At 42.7% G+C, this 14192-nt stretch overlaps 1 protein-coding gene across 2 annotated transcripts in view; it reads right to left on the bottom strand.

Annotated features, from left to right (window-relative positions):
- The window catches only part of LOC121574818 (contactin-4-like), a 154971-nt gene that overhangs the window by 97025 nt on the left and 43754 nt on the right, over positions 1 to 14192 (bottom strand). The gene's annotated exons all lie outside the window — the stretch shown is intronic.

Genomic DNA, 14192 nt, shown 5'->3' with positions numbered 1-14192 from the left:
GGACTGCCCATTCCATGATCTCGCCATCACGGTTGACAACTCCGTTGTGTCCTCCTCCCAGAGTGCGAAGAGCCTTGGCGTGACCCTGGACAACACCCTGTCGTTCTCCGCTAACATCAAGGCGGTGACCCGATCCTGTAGGTTCATGCTCTACAACATTCGGAGAGCACGACCCTGCCTTACACAGGAAGCGGCACAGGTCCTAATACAGGCACTTGTCATCTCCCGTCTGGATTACTGCAACTCGCTGTTGGCTGGGATCCCTGCCTGTGCCATTAAACCCCTACAACTCATCCAGAATGCCGCAGCCCGTCTGGTGTTCAACCTTCCCAAGTTCTCTCACGTCACCCCGCTCCTCCGCACACTCCACTGGCTTCCAGTTGAAGCTTGCATCTGCTACAAGATCATGGTGCTTGCCTACGGAGCTGTGAGGGGAACGGCACCTCCGTACCTTCAGGCTCTGATCAGTCCCTACACCCAAACGAGGGCATTGCGTTCATCCACCTCTGGCCTGCTGGCCCCCCTACCTCTGCGGAAGCACAGTTCCCGCTCAGCCCAGTCAAAACTGTTCGCTGCTCTGGCACCCCAATGGTGGAACAAGCTCCCTCACGACGCCAGGACAGCGGAGTCACTCACCACCTTCCGGAGACACTTGAAACCCCACCTCTTTAAGGAATACCTGGGATAGGATAAAGTAATCATTCTACCCCCCCTTAACCCACCCCCCAAAAATAAAAAATAAAATAAATAAATACATATTGTAAAGTGGTTAACCCACTGGCTAAAAGGTGAATGCACCAATTTGTAAGTCGCTCTGGATAAGAGCGTCTGCTAAATGACGTAAATGTAAATGTAAATGTTCTGACTTCAGGTGTGTCTATTTGAAAGGGACTCGTCTAATTTATCATCCAGCAAGGCTGTGCTACTGTATTGGACTAATCTGGTTTCCTTCAGTAAATCATGCCATATACAAAATAGACTTTCCATATTACATAACTAATTACAGGTATAACATTTTCCACCTCGGAGTCAACACATTTTCATTTCTGAGGATGGATTACAAATTGACCACCACAACCTCCACTACACCTTATTTCAAGCCTGTCTTGTTTGATCAAGCCGACAAATTACATCAAGAGCCTCGCTTCTGTGCAGTTCATTGAGAGCATTTATGACAGCAGATAGATAACCTTACATGTCTGACATTTCAGAGGAAAAGGCTGCTTGGATGGGGACTGACACAAAACCCTGGGTTGTGTCTGAAATGGCACCCTATTCTCTGGGCAAAAGCAATGCACTATATAGGGAATAGGGTGCAATTTCGGACACAGCCCTGGTTAGGTGCTATTGAACCATGAGGCTCAGTGCTCCTGGGTTTGACCACACCTGCCTGGGCTGCTTTTGCTTGGAGACTCGATCACTAGGCCTGAGGATTAGTATGCAAAGCATTAGGGCATTGAACATGGTGTCTGCTGCCTGTGACAAACTGTAATGAACCCAGCGGTACCTTATCAACCCTGCTGAAAGCAGCAATGATCACACCAGAACAGCTCGCTGCGACTGAAAGTGAATTGAAGTGAAATTGTAGTGAGAGAAACAGAACTTTTGTGTTATTTAGACAAAACCTGTACTATTTGTAGACGTAATATACAATAGGATACTACTTTTACTACTAGGCTACTATTATCCTTTTATCTACAGTTGAAGTTGGAAGTTTACATACATTTAGGTTGGAGTCATTAAAACTCGTTTTTCAACCACTCCACAAATTTCTTGTTAACAAACTATAGTTTTGGCAAGTCGGTTAGGATATCTACTTTGTGCATGACACAAGTAATTTTTCCAACAATTATTTACAGACAGATTATTTCACTTATAATTCACTGTATCACAATTCTAGTGGGTCAGAAGTTTACATACACTAAGTTGACTGTGCCTTTAAACAGCTTGGAAAATTCCAGAAAAGAATGTCATGGCTTTAGAAGCTTCTGATAGGCTAATTGACATCATTTGAGTCAATTGGAGGTGTATCTGTGGATGTAGTTTAAGGCCTACCTTCAAACTCTGTGCCTCTTTGCATGACATCATGGGAAAAACAAAAGAAATCAGCCAAGACCTCAGAAAAAAATTGTAGACCTCCACAAGTCTGGTTCATCCTTGGGAGCAATTTCCAAATGCCTGAAGGTACCACGTTCATCTGTACAAACAATAGTACGCAAGTATAAACATCATTGGACCACGCAGCCATCATACCGCTCAGGAAGGAGACGCCTTCTCTCTCCTGGAGATGAACGTACTTTGGTGTGAAAAGTGCAAATCAATCCCAGAACAACAGAAAAGGACCTTGTGAAGATGCTGGAGGAAACAGGTACAAAAGTATCTATATCCACAGTAAAACAAGTCCTATATCGACATAACCTGAAAGGCCGCTCAGCAATGAAGAAGCCACTGCTCCAAAACCGCCGTAAAAAAGCCAGACTACGGTTTGCAACTGCACATGGGGACAAAGATCGTACTTTTTGGAGAAATGTCCTCTGGTCTGATGAAACAAAAATAGAACTGTTTGGCCATAATGACCATCATTATGTTTGGAGGAAAAAGGGGGAAGGCTTGCAAGCCGAAGAACACCATCCCAACCGTGAAGCACGGGGGTGGCAGCATCATGCTGTGGGGGTGCTTTGCTGCAGGAGGGACTGGTGCACTTCACAAAATAGATGGCATCATGAGGAAGGAAAATTATGTGGATATATTGAAGCAACATCTCAAGACATCAATCAGGAAGTTAAAGCTTGGTTGCAAATACTCTTTCTCAATCCAATTATAGTATAGTTTCCCTCTCATAATCTCAATTATCAATGGCACAGTAAAGAAAATCTTCCATTATAATGGTTCTGCTCATACACAGAGCCTATCAAGAGACCTTTGGTGAATATGCCTGATATCATATTGTATGTTTGAAAACTAGTAACATCCCTATCAGGGAAATACAAACTGGGCATATACACTGAGTGTACAAAACATTAGGAACACATTCTTAATATTGAGTTGTACCCCTTTTGCCCTCAGAACAGCCTCAATTTGTCAGGGCATGGACTCAAAAGGTGTTGAAAGTGTTCCACAGGGATGCTGGCCCATGTTGACACCAATGCGTCCCAGAGTTGTGTCAAGTTGGCTGGATGTCCTTTTGGTGGTGGACCATTCTTGATACACAGGGAACCTGTTGAACGTGAAAAACCCAGCAGCGTTGCAGTTCTTGACACACTCAAACCGGTGTGCCTGGCACCTACAACCATACCCCGTTCAAAGGCACTTAAATCTTTTATTTTGCCCATTCACCCTTTGAATGGCACACATACACAATCCATGTCTCAATTATCTCAAGGCTTAAAACTCCTTCTGTAGCCTTTCTCCTCCCCTTCATCTACACTGATTGAAGTGGATTTAACAAGTGACATCAATAAGGGATCATAGCTTTCACCTGGATTCACCTGGTCAGTCTATGTCATGTACACTCAGTATATATTATTCTTATTTTATTTTTATTTATTTTTTAAATGGGGGGAGGGGGCACCACTGCCTCACGGGGGCTGCAGGGGTGCGTGCCTAGCCATTGCTTATAACTATAAGTTAAGAAATCTAAGATGTGTCAAATAAATTATATCCAGCTCAGGGCTCCAGCTATGCGTTTGGTTTGCTAACTTGCTAGCTAAGTGGCTAGATGTCAAGATCAAGCTTCTTGGTTACATCAGAGACATTCAATCCCCTCCTGGATCAAGATCCCTGTTGCCTAAATTGTTTTGTGCAATGTTTATTTTTATGAATATTATTATTAAACACATTTTGGGGAAATAGCGCCCCTTGTGTGCACTTCTGGTAATACTGTATACCCCAGTATGGTACAGAAACAGTATGACGTATGAAATTCTGGATACCGCCCAACCTTAAGTTTTTGAACAGTAGGCATGTAGCTGTACCAGTCAGCAGTTTGCCTAGCCTGTCAGAGCCTGCTGAACAATGTGAGCTTTCACACTAAGGCCAATTAGTTTGGAGGCAGAGCTCATTGGAATGGAACAGCTGAAATGCAGAACAAGAGCTAAACTGTTCCTGGTAAAAGGGATGCCAATCAAAAGCATGTCCCACTATGTCTGACAGGAGGTGGAACAAGAACGCCCACCACTGAATGTGAGTCAGAAACTTTCCACTGTTGAATAGTAATCCTGTTCACAATGTGCCTGAATAGCAATTAGACAATTTCCCAAGCTTACAATCACAGGAAGATGCAATACTTATTCAGGTAAAATAACAATTGCCATGCTAACCACACATTTGAATCTGCCCTAGATGCCACCTAACAAATCATTATTTTCAATATTAGGCTGCAAGTCAGCAAAACCGAAACACTATGGGTGTATTTCTGTGTCAGGTGAAATTCTACAGAGTCCCTAAACTTCAGAGCAGTACCATGACAAGCTGTAATAACTACAGATTATCTCACACTGTGAGTTAATTTCAATGTGGTTGCAGTGTTTAAAAAAGACATGTTCAGCTGATTCACTGCTAAACTGTCAACAGTTTGGTAATCTCGTCTGACTTTTCTCACAACCTTCCTTGTGGTATGGAGGGATGAATTTTTTTAAGCACTTGAAGAAGTATTATGTTGTCTGCAAACCCTGCCTCCCCCGGCCAGATCAAGACCATGTACCACAGAGAAAGGAAAACCATTTTCCACAGTGTTCCTTAAGTTAAGCAATGAGAAAAGCATTGAACAATTAAAGACAAATAAATCTGAATAGGAAACTAAAATTCAGATTGGGTCACCAGTGATAGATATAATGCTTTAATCACTGGATAATGCATAACCGTAGTTAGCACCAGCAACAGACTAACATCTTAGTCCTCATTCTCCCTCAGAGATAATTTTGGGTCTCTATTCTAATGTGTGTTTATCGGTATGAATTGTTTACAAGACGCAACAAGCAAAGGTAGCTAGGTTCTTTGAAACTCCTAAACTGCTAGAGCCAGACTGGGTAATTGCTGTGAGGGCAGGAGTAGCATGTTTTAACTGGAGATCTTTTAACCCCTCAACATCTTTGAGCATCAACCTGTCAGATGACAGGTGTGTAGCCTGAAAGAAGAGGCAAAGGCCAACTTACCTCCGAAGTGATTTCTGGACCAAAGTGAAAGACTGTTCAATCCAACAAAGACGCACCACAAACTACTGATAGATTTGGATGGCAGCCCTTTTCCATTTGACCCAAGAGAAGCTGAGGATACAGATGTTTTCAAATTCTAAACATACTTGTATTGCCATAGATACAGTGCCTTCAAAAAGTATTTATACCCCTTGACCTATGCCACATTTTGTTGTGTTACAGCCAGAATTCAAAATTGATTAAATTGTTTGTTTTTTCTACTACACACAATACACACAATACCCCATAACGACAAAGGGAAAACATGTTTGTAGAGTTTTTTGCAAATGTATTGAAATATTTCATTTGCATAAGTATTCACACCCCTTTGCTTTGACACTCACAAATTGAGCTCAGGTGCATCCAATTTCCTTTGATCATCCTTTAGATGTCACTACAACTTGATTGGAGTCCAGCTGTGGCCAATTGAATAGTTTGGACACGATTTAATAAGAAACACACCTGTCTATATAAGGTCCCACAGTTGACAGTGCATGTCAGAGGCTCGCGGATTGGTCTGGAGGGAAAAACTGCTGGCTAGCGGAAGCAATGGCAGAAGCGGAAATATTGTGCGAATCTCTTGGCGCAAGTACAGTTTGTGAGAATGAGTGGACGATGGTGAAGAAGAGTGCAGTAAAAAGGGCTAAAGTTGGAAATGAACAGCAGTTTATGGTTGGAGTGCGATTCACGAGCAAGGATGTTTTTTTGGGTGCCCTGTTTGCTGTGGTGAAGGACGAATTGGGTAAAGTGGAATCGGTCAGAGTGACCAGGAGCGGTATGATGTGTTGATTTCCTGTGTGTCAAAAGCGCATCAGGAGAAAGCTCTGCGGCTCTACAAGATGTCAACGTATGATGTGGAAAGCTATGATTTTCAGAGTAGGGCACCGGTTAAAGGTGTCATCTCTGGTGTCTCGTTGGACATAGAGGCTGTGTGGTTTAGGGCTAACATTCCATGAGTGGTAGATGCACGTCACTTGAATCGAATGATAGCCGGAAAGAAGGAGCTACTGTCGTTTGATGAAGTGGTTCTCCCGCCTTATTTAAAACTTGGGTATGTGAGATATGCGGTGAGACCGTATGTACAGAAGCCGCTGCAGTGTTACAATTGTAAAAAGTTTGGACACATGGCAAGTGTTTGTCGAAGGAATAAATATGTAGTAGAGTCAGATCTCCAATGTGGAGGAAGTGATAAATTCCACTAGTCAAACTAATAAAAAATCAAAGAAGTTAGACATCATTGTAAATGCGGCAAATAGATCTCCAGGACTTAACAGCCGAAATGTTACAGGGAGTACTGAATGAAGAGGGTTCCCCCCTCCCAGGTTCCTGAGCCTGTGTAGGGATCTAAATAGACATTTAAATCCGACTGGAGTACATATATACACTACCATTCAAAAGTTTGGGGTCACTTAGAAATGTCCTTGTTTTCGAAAGAAAAGCAATTTGTTGGTCAATTAAATTAACATCAAATTGATCAGAAATACAGTGTAGACATTGTTAATGTTGTAAATGGCTATTTTAGCTGGAAATGGCAGATTTTTTATGGAATATCTACATAGGCGTACAGAGGCCCATTATCAGCAACCATCAGTCCTGTGTTCCAATGGCACATTGTGTTTGTTAATCCAAGTTTATCATTTTAAAAGGCTAATTGATCGTTAGAAAACCCTTTTGCAATTATGTTAGCACAGCTGAAAACTGTTGTGCTGATTAAAGAAGCAATAAAACTGACCTTCTTGATCTGAGAAATGAAGGCTATTCCATGCGAGAAATTGCAAAGAAACGGAAGATCTCGTTCAACGCTGTGTACTACTCCCTTCACAGAACAGCGCAAACTGGCTCTAACCAGAATAGAAAGAGGAGTGGGAGGCCCCGGTGCACAACTGAGCAAGAGGACAAATAAATTAGACTGTCTAGTTTGAGAAACAGACGCCTCACAGGTCCTCAACTGGCAGCTTCATTAAATAGTACCCGCAAAACACCAGTCTCAACGTCAACAGTGAAGAAGCGACTCCGGGATGCTGACCTTCTAGGCAGAGTTGCAAAGAAAAAGCCATATCTCAGACTGGCCAATACAAAGAAAAGATTAAGATGGGCAGTCAGAGATATGTATTTTTCTTTGCAACTCTGCCTAGAAGGTCAGCATCCCGGAGTCGCTTCTTCACTTCCAGATACTCAACTACTCTCAAGAAGGCCAGTTTTATTGCTTCTTTTAATCAGCACAACAGTTTTAAGCTGTGCTAACATAATTGCAAAAGGGTTTTCTAACGATCAATTAGCCTTTTAAAATGATAAACTTGGATTAGCAAACACAATGTGCCATTGGAATACAGGACTGATGGTTGCTGATAATGGGCCTCTGTATGCCTATGTAGATATTCCATAAAAAATCAGCCGTTTCCAGCTACAATAGCCATTTACAACATTAACAATGTCTACACTGCATTTCTGATCAATTTGATGTTAATTTAATGGACAAAAAAATTTGCTTTTCTTTTGAAAACAAGGACATTTCTTTTTTTTCAATTTAAAGTTTTATTAAGTTTTCAATCAACCAACCAAACACATTCCACATTCACAGATGTGAATTAAAAAAATTTAAAAAATAATAATAATAAAAAATTGTTTTATATATGTATATATATATACATACATATATATACATACATACATACATACATACATACACACACAAATAATAATTATAACAAAATTTAAATTATAGAACTTGCAGCAGCACTATCAAGGTTCTTATTAGCTATTTCCAGCCTTAGCTGAGATGACGAGCCAATAATTAGTTTTTAGGTTTTACAGCACCTTACACAACACGCATCTGCCCATCTCCCTGATTCCCCCATTCACTCTGTCCAATTTGAAATATAGTTGAGTAGTGGAGACCAGAGTCTATCAAACTTGGGCTGTCTCTTGTGGAGGTCATAAGTGAGCTTTTCAAGAGGGAGAAAGTCAACAATCTGGTCAATCCACATTTTAAATGTAGGAGAAGTATTAGAGGCCCACAATAGAAGAATACATTTCTTAGCAAAGTATGTAATGGTCATGAACAAATTTTCTCTGTCAGGATCAAGAACAAAGTCCTGCTGGGCATTAAGAAGATAGAGACACGGGGTCATATCAAACTGTACATCTAGTATTTTCTGTGCAGCAGTATGTATAGATTGCCAAAATCTGGCAATCTCTCTGCAGCTCCAAAATACATGCATATAGGTTCCACTTTCAGAGGTACATCTATTACAATTAGGAGAAATGTCTGTTTTCATTTTATGGAGTCTCAGGGGAGTGTAATAAAATTTGTAAAAAAATTTGTAATTAGATTCTTTCATTTTTACATTAGTAGAGGAGCAGTATACCCTGTCGCAAACCTCCGCCCATAACTCATCACTGATAGTCAGACCAAGGTCCTTTTCCCATATTATTTTCAAAGGAGTAAAGGAGGATCCTCCTTTCTCAGAAAGGAGTCTATAGATATAGGATATTTTGCCTTTAATGGATTGTGCTGTGACAAGAAGGGTTTCAACTTCATTCAACTGAGTTCTAAACCTCCTCTTGGAAGTAAATGAGGAGATGACATGTCTAATTTGTAGATATTTAAAAAAATGGGATCTTGGCACATTGAATTCATTGCAGAGCTCTTGAAAGGATTTCAGTGTAGTGGTCTTCTGATGAAATAGGTCTGAAAAGGTCCTGATTCCTAGAGTATGCCAAAGATTAAAGTTGGCATCTCTCAGGGCTTTTGGCAAGTCTGGGTTGCCTACTATAGGCGAGTGAGAACATATTTGGGAGGAGATGCCCAAGTATTTCTTTACAGTCCCTCCACGCTCGTAGGGTACTGTAAATCACAAATGTTTTGGCTATGTTGCCCACTTCACTAAAGTTATCAATGAATATAGTTGAGCTTAGTGGCAATGAACCACAAGATTGGGCTTCTATCTGGCTCCACGTTGACTCTTGTCTGTTTGTGATCCATGTTAGCATGTTGCGGATTTGGGCAGACCAGTAGTACAATTGAAGGGAGGGAAGGGCAAGACCACCCTTAGATTCAGGTTTCGATAGAGTGGAAAGCTTGATCCTAGGTTTTTTATTGCCCCATATAAATTTGGTGATGCTTTGGTTAATTGTTTTGAAAAAGGAAGCTGGGAGATAGCATGGGAGCATCTGAAATAAATAGTTCAGTCTAGGGAGGATGTTCATACGGATTACATTAATTCTTCCTACTAAGCTAATTGGGAGGGAGATCCAGGTTTGGAGGTTGTTCTTGATTTGATCCAGGAGTGGAAGATAATTATCTTTGAAAAGCCTATTCAGATCTGGTGTTATGAATATCCCAAGGTATTGAAACCCCTGTGTCTTCCATTGGAATGGGCATAGTGTCTTCATAGAACTGGTGAGTATAATATTGAGAGGGCAGACAGTGGATTTATTCAAATTAATCTTATAACCTGAAAACGTGCCATACTGAGCAATTGTATCTAAGATGGGAGGAAGGGATTTCTCAGGGTTGGATATGTAGAGCAAGACATCATCCGCGTAAAGCGAAATCTTGTGCTGCAGGCCGCCTGCAGGAACACCCATAATACTTGGATTGCTCCTTATCAACTCTGCCAGAGGCTCCGCCCCCAACAAGTAGAGCAGGGGGGACAGCGAGCACCCTTGTCGTGTGCCCCGTCCCAAAGGGAATCTGTCAGAGTTCAGTCCGTTAGTAGTCACCATGGCTTTTGGATGAGAGTATAGTGATTTGATCCATTTAATAAAGTTTGGGCCCATGTTGAACTTCTCTAAGACTGAGAACAGAAAGCTCCACTCCATCCTGTCGAACGCCTTCTCAGCATCCAGTGAAGCCAGCAGGACAGGGGTCTTCTGTGCGTTTACTTGATCAATAATATCAAAAAAGACGGCGAATGTTATCAGAAGAGTATCTGTCTCTAATAAATCCCGTCTGGTCCGCTTTTATTATTTTGGGAAGAAGAGTGTTTAGTCTTTTGCGAGCAATTTGGTGATTATTTTGTAGTCGAAATCCAACAAGCTTATGGGCCGGAAGGAGGAGCAGGATAGGGGATCCTTGTCTTTTTTGAGCAACACTGTAATGCGAGCTGTGTACATTGAGTCTGGGAGAACTCTGTTTTTGCAAAAATCCTCCAGCATTGGCATGAAAATAGGGCTAAGCTGGGGCCAAAAAGCTTTGTAGAACTCTCTGGGGAATCCATCTGGGCCTGGGGACTTGTTAGGTGGCATGGAGGTAATTGCCTCCAGGATCTCCTCAGGAGTGAAGGGGAGTTGAGATCTTCTTGGTCGGTCTCTGATAGTTTAGGTAGCGAGATTCCTCTAGGAAGGAGTGGAGTTCTGCCTCCGTGTGTTTTCTCTCAGAGGTATATAGTTTGCAGTAAAAATCATGAAAAGTTAAATTGATCTTTTTTGGATCATATGTGACCTCATCCTCTGCTGTTCGGATAGCCATAATTGTACGCTCTGATTGCTCTTTTTTAAATTGATAAGCAAGCAATCTACTAGGCCTATTGCTATACTCATGGTATTTCTGTTTAGTAAAGAAAACTTTTTTTTTTAATCTCCCGAGTATAGTCCAAATTCAGTTTGGCTTTGGCTGCTTTAAGTTGACTCCAGGAGGTGCTGTCTGGGGATTGTTTATGTACTTTTTCACAGCGTTCCAGCTCCCTCTCCAGATCTAGCCTGTGTGCTTCCATTGCTTTTTTCTTAGAGGAAGCATATGCAATTAGATGACCTCTTAGTGTGGCTTTAGCAGCGTCCCACATTGTGGCCGGAGAAACAGGAGAGAATCTTTGTTGTCTTGTGTGTAGTTGTCTATCCATGTAGTTACCAATGTATGGAATGCTTCGTTTTGATAGCATGGAGGTGTTGAATTTCCAGCTCTTTGATCTCGGGATGTTTTTGCAGAGGTCAAAGCGGAGGTGGACAAAGGCGTGATCCGAAAGCGCTATGGGTCCGATTGTACACGTGGCTGAATTTATGAAACTCTTTGGGATAAAAATGTAATCTATACGGGAGTAGGTGTTATGGACATTAGAGTAGTATGTATAGTCCATAGCTGAGCTATTAGTCTCTCTCCAGATATCTATCAGTCCCATCTCTTTAGTAAGAGAGTTCAACATCTTTGCAGATCTAGGATTTGTGGTGGTGATTTGAGATGATTTGTCTAGGGTTGGGTTCAGGTACAATTAAAATCTCCGGCCAACACTCCAAAGGAAACACAATGCTCATTGAACAGAGTTATCATTTTCGACATAAAAGCAGGAGTATCTGTGTTAGGGGCGTATATGTTTAAGATAGTAATTGGTTGCCCATACAGTGACCCAGTTATCAAGATAAATCTCCCCCTCCGGATCAGATATGTTTTTGTCAATTATGAATGGAACATTCTTATGGATAAGTATTGCTGTACCTCTACTGTTGGATTTGAAAGATGAGAAATACACCTGTCCCACCCAAGCTCTTCGGAGTTTGGCATGTTCAGCATCACAGAGGTGTGTCTCTTGCAATAGCGCGATGTCTGCTTTTTTCCTTTTTTAGAGCACATAGTATCTTTTTCCGTTTTATTGCATGGCCTAGACCGTGGCAGTTCCATGTCAATAGATTTAAGGTACTAGTCATCGTCATCGAACAGTAATCGAACTTTAGTGCAAGTCATCTCTGGGTAAAGGTGGATCGTAGTTACAGCTGCGTTCACATAAAAGGAAAATAAATGGTTTACATAAAATAACAATCTCTGAACACCCCAGCCGAGTTCCCAAACAACTCGACATATCCCGTTGGATCTATTACCTCCCCGCTCAGTCACAATTATGTGTTCCAACAAAAAAAAAAAAGACCGGGAACAGTTAGCAACGCACAACGTCTCCCCCTCCCCACCAAAGAAATGCCTCATCCTCTCCGCCCGCATTGAGTAACTGACAACGTAGCCCCCGTCCAGACCACATTAAGAAAGGGAGAAAATAAAATCAATAGCCCAGCCTACATACAGTAGGCCTAAGTTATAATATGGGGCCTATCCCTCTCAGCTAAAGGAACATAAATATAGATTGGACGGCTATAATGAAATTTAGCAGGGCGGTGGGTCTTTGGATATCGGCTATATGTTGTCTTACCTCCTTTAGTAATAACAGTAATCGCATTAATCGCATTTAGTCAATGGTCCATTTCTCATTGACCGGGGTTGTCCTTCAAAAAACTTTTTGCCTCTTCGGGAGTTTTGAAGTGTCGCAGGGCTCCTTGGTGAAGAATCCTGAGCTCGTTTGGGTATTTGAATCCCCTAAAGATGCCTCGGTCAATGGAGCATTTCTTCACCTCGTCAAACTCTCGGCGCTTTCGGCGTATTCCAGCTGACAGGTCCTGGAGTAAGGTGAGTTTGGCGTTTCCCCCTGTAATGGTGTTGGTTTTCGCCGCCTGTAGGACTCGTTCCTTGTCGGTGAATCTCAGGAAACGTATGGTGATTGGGCGCGGTGGTTGTCTGGCTGCTGGTGGGGGCCTCAGTGCTCGGTGAGCTCTCTCGAGTTCTATGGGCCTGTCGGTGGACAGGTGGAGCCACTCGGGAAGTTTGTCTTGCAGGTAGCGGATCAGTGGCATGTTTCCCTCTTCTTTTTCGCCCAGATTTAATAGAACACAATTATTCCTTCGCCCCCTGTTTTCCAGGTCCTCTGTTTTCTCTTCCAGCTGCTCTATTTTTTTTTTAGCATATGCTATTGTTTCCATGGCGTCTGTCAATAAGTTTTCCGTGGATAGGATTCGCCCCTCTGCCTCGTCCAGGCGCCCCGCGTTTATGGTTATCTTGTTGTTTATGTCAGGCAAGGCATTTTCCAGGATTGTCACCTTGCCCCCTATCGCACTGAGCTGAGCGTTAATGGCATCTAGTTTAGTGTTGAGTTCTGTACGTTGGGATCTCAGCTCAGAAAAGATGTCTTCGACAGAGTGCGAGGTTGGCATTCGTTGGGCCTCGGGGGGGGGGACGGGTCCTCTTTCTCCTGGCTAATGGCGCTAGCTTTTTCTGAAGCTAGCTGCTTCTTGGAGGCTTTTTCCGTCGCTAGTACTCGAGTCCGGGTAAAAATGTCACCTGTAGTGTTGCCTTTTGAAGCCGCCATGACTTTTTGACTAAAGCTAAATGAGTTTAAACTTGAAGTGGAGGTAAGATTAGGAATTGGAAACTACTTGTGCGGAGCTCCTAGTTCATGCGGCCATCTCGTTCAAGGGTCACGTGATCCTAACAAGGACATTTCTAAGTGACTTTTGAACGGTAGTGTATATTCATTTTTTTGGGTTGTAGCATGAATTTGGTTAGTGTTTTGGGTTATTAGTATGAATTTGTTAATCCATGTCACGGTTTCGGCCGAGGCTGCTCCTCCTCCTGGTTCGCGCAGGCTTCGGCGGTCGTCGTCCCCGGAGTACTAGCTGCCACCGATCTATGTTTCATGTTCGTTTGGTTTTGTCTTGATGTTGTACACCTGTGTCTTGTTAGTCCTCGTTAGTGTCCTATTTAGTTCTCGTTGTGTGTGTTTGTCTTTGTGTGTGATTGCTCTTCTGTTTTGTGTTGGAGCTACGTACTTCCCTCCAGTGTTTTGGAGAGGTTTTTCGCACATGTTAGTGCGCCGTTTGTTTGACGCCTGTGTGCGCCGTTATTTCGCCTTCGGGCTTATTGTGCTTATTTTCTACGTGAATATTGCACTAAAGTCTTTTGGACTGAGCTTCTGCGTCCTGCGCTTGATTCATGCACCACACCCACCTTCAGCACCCCTTGACAGAATCACACACCAAAATGGAATCAGCAGGATCTGCAGTTACGCCTGAGTCGCTCGAGGAGCATGTTCGCGGCCAAGATGACCAGATACGACAACTGGGGACCGCTCTACAGGACGTCATCAACACCCTGCACCGATGGGAGGCCAGCGGGTACCCACACCTCCACCTACCCTGCCAACCCCATCGGCCGGTCCACCAGTCCCAGGTCCGGAACCCAGG

Source organism: Coregonus clupeaformis, chromosome 10, assembly GCF_020615455.1.
Source record: "Coregonus clupeaformis isolate EN_2021a chromosome 10, ASM2061545v1, whole genome shotgun sequence".
NCBI classification, from domain to species: Eukaryota; Metazoa; Chordata; class Actinopteri; order Salmoniformes; family Salmonidae; genus Coregonus; species Coregonus clupeaformis.
The sequence above is the reverse complement of the archived record's forward strand: the minus strand, read 5'-3'. Positions and strand labels throughout refer to the sequence as shown.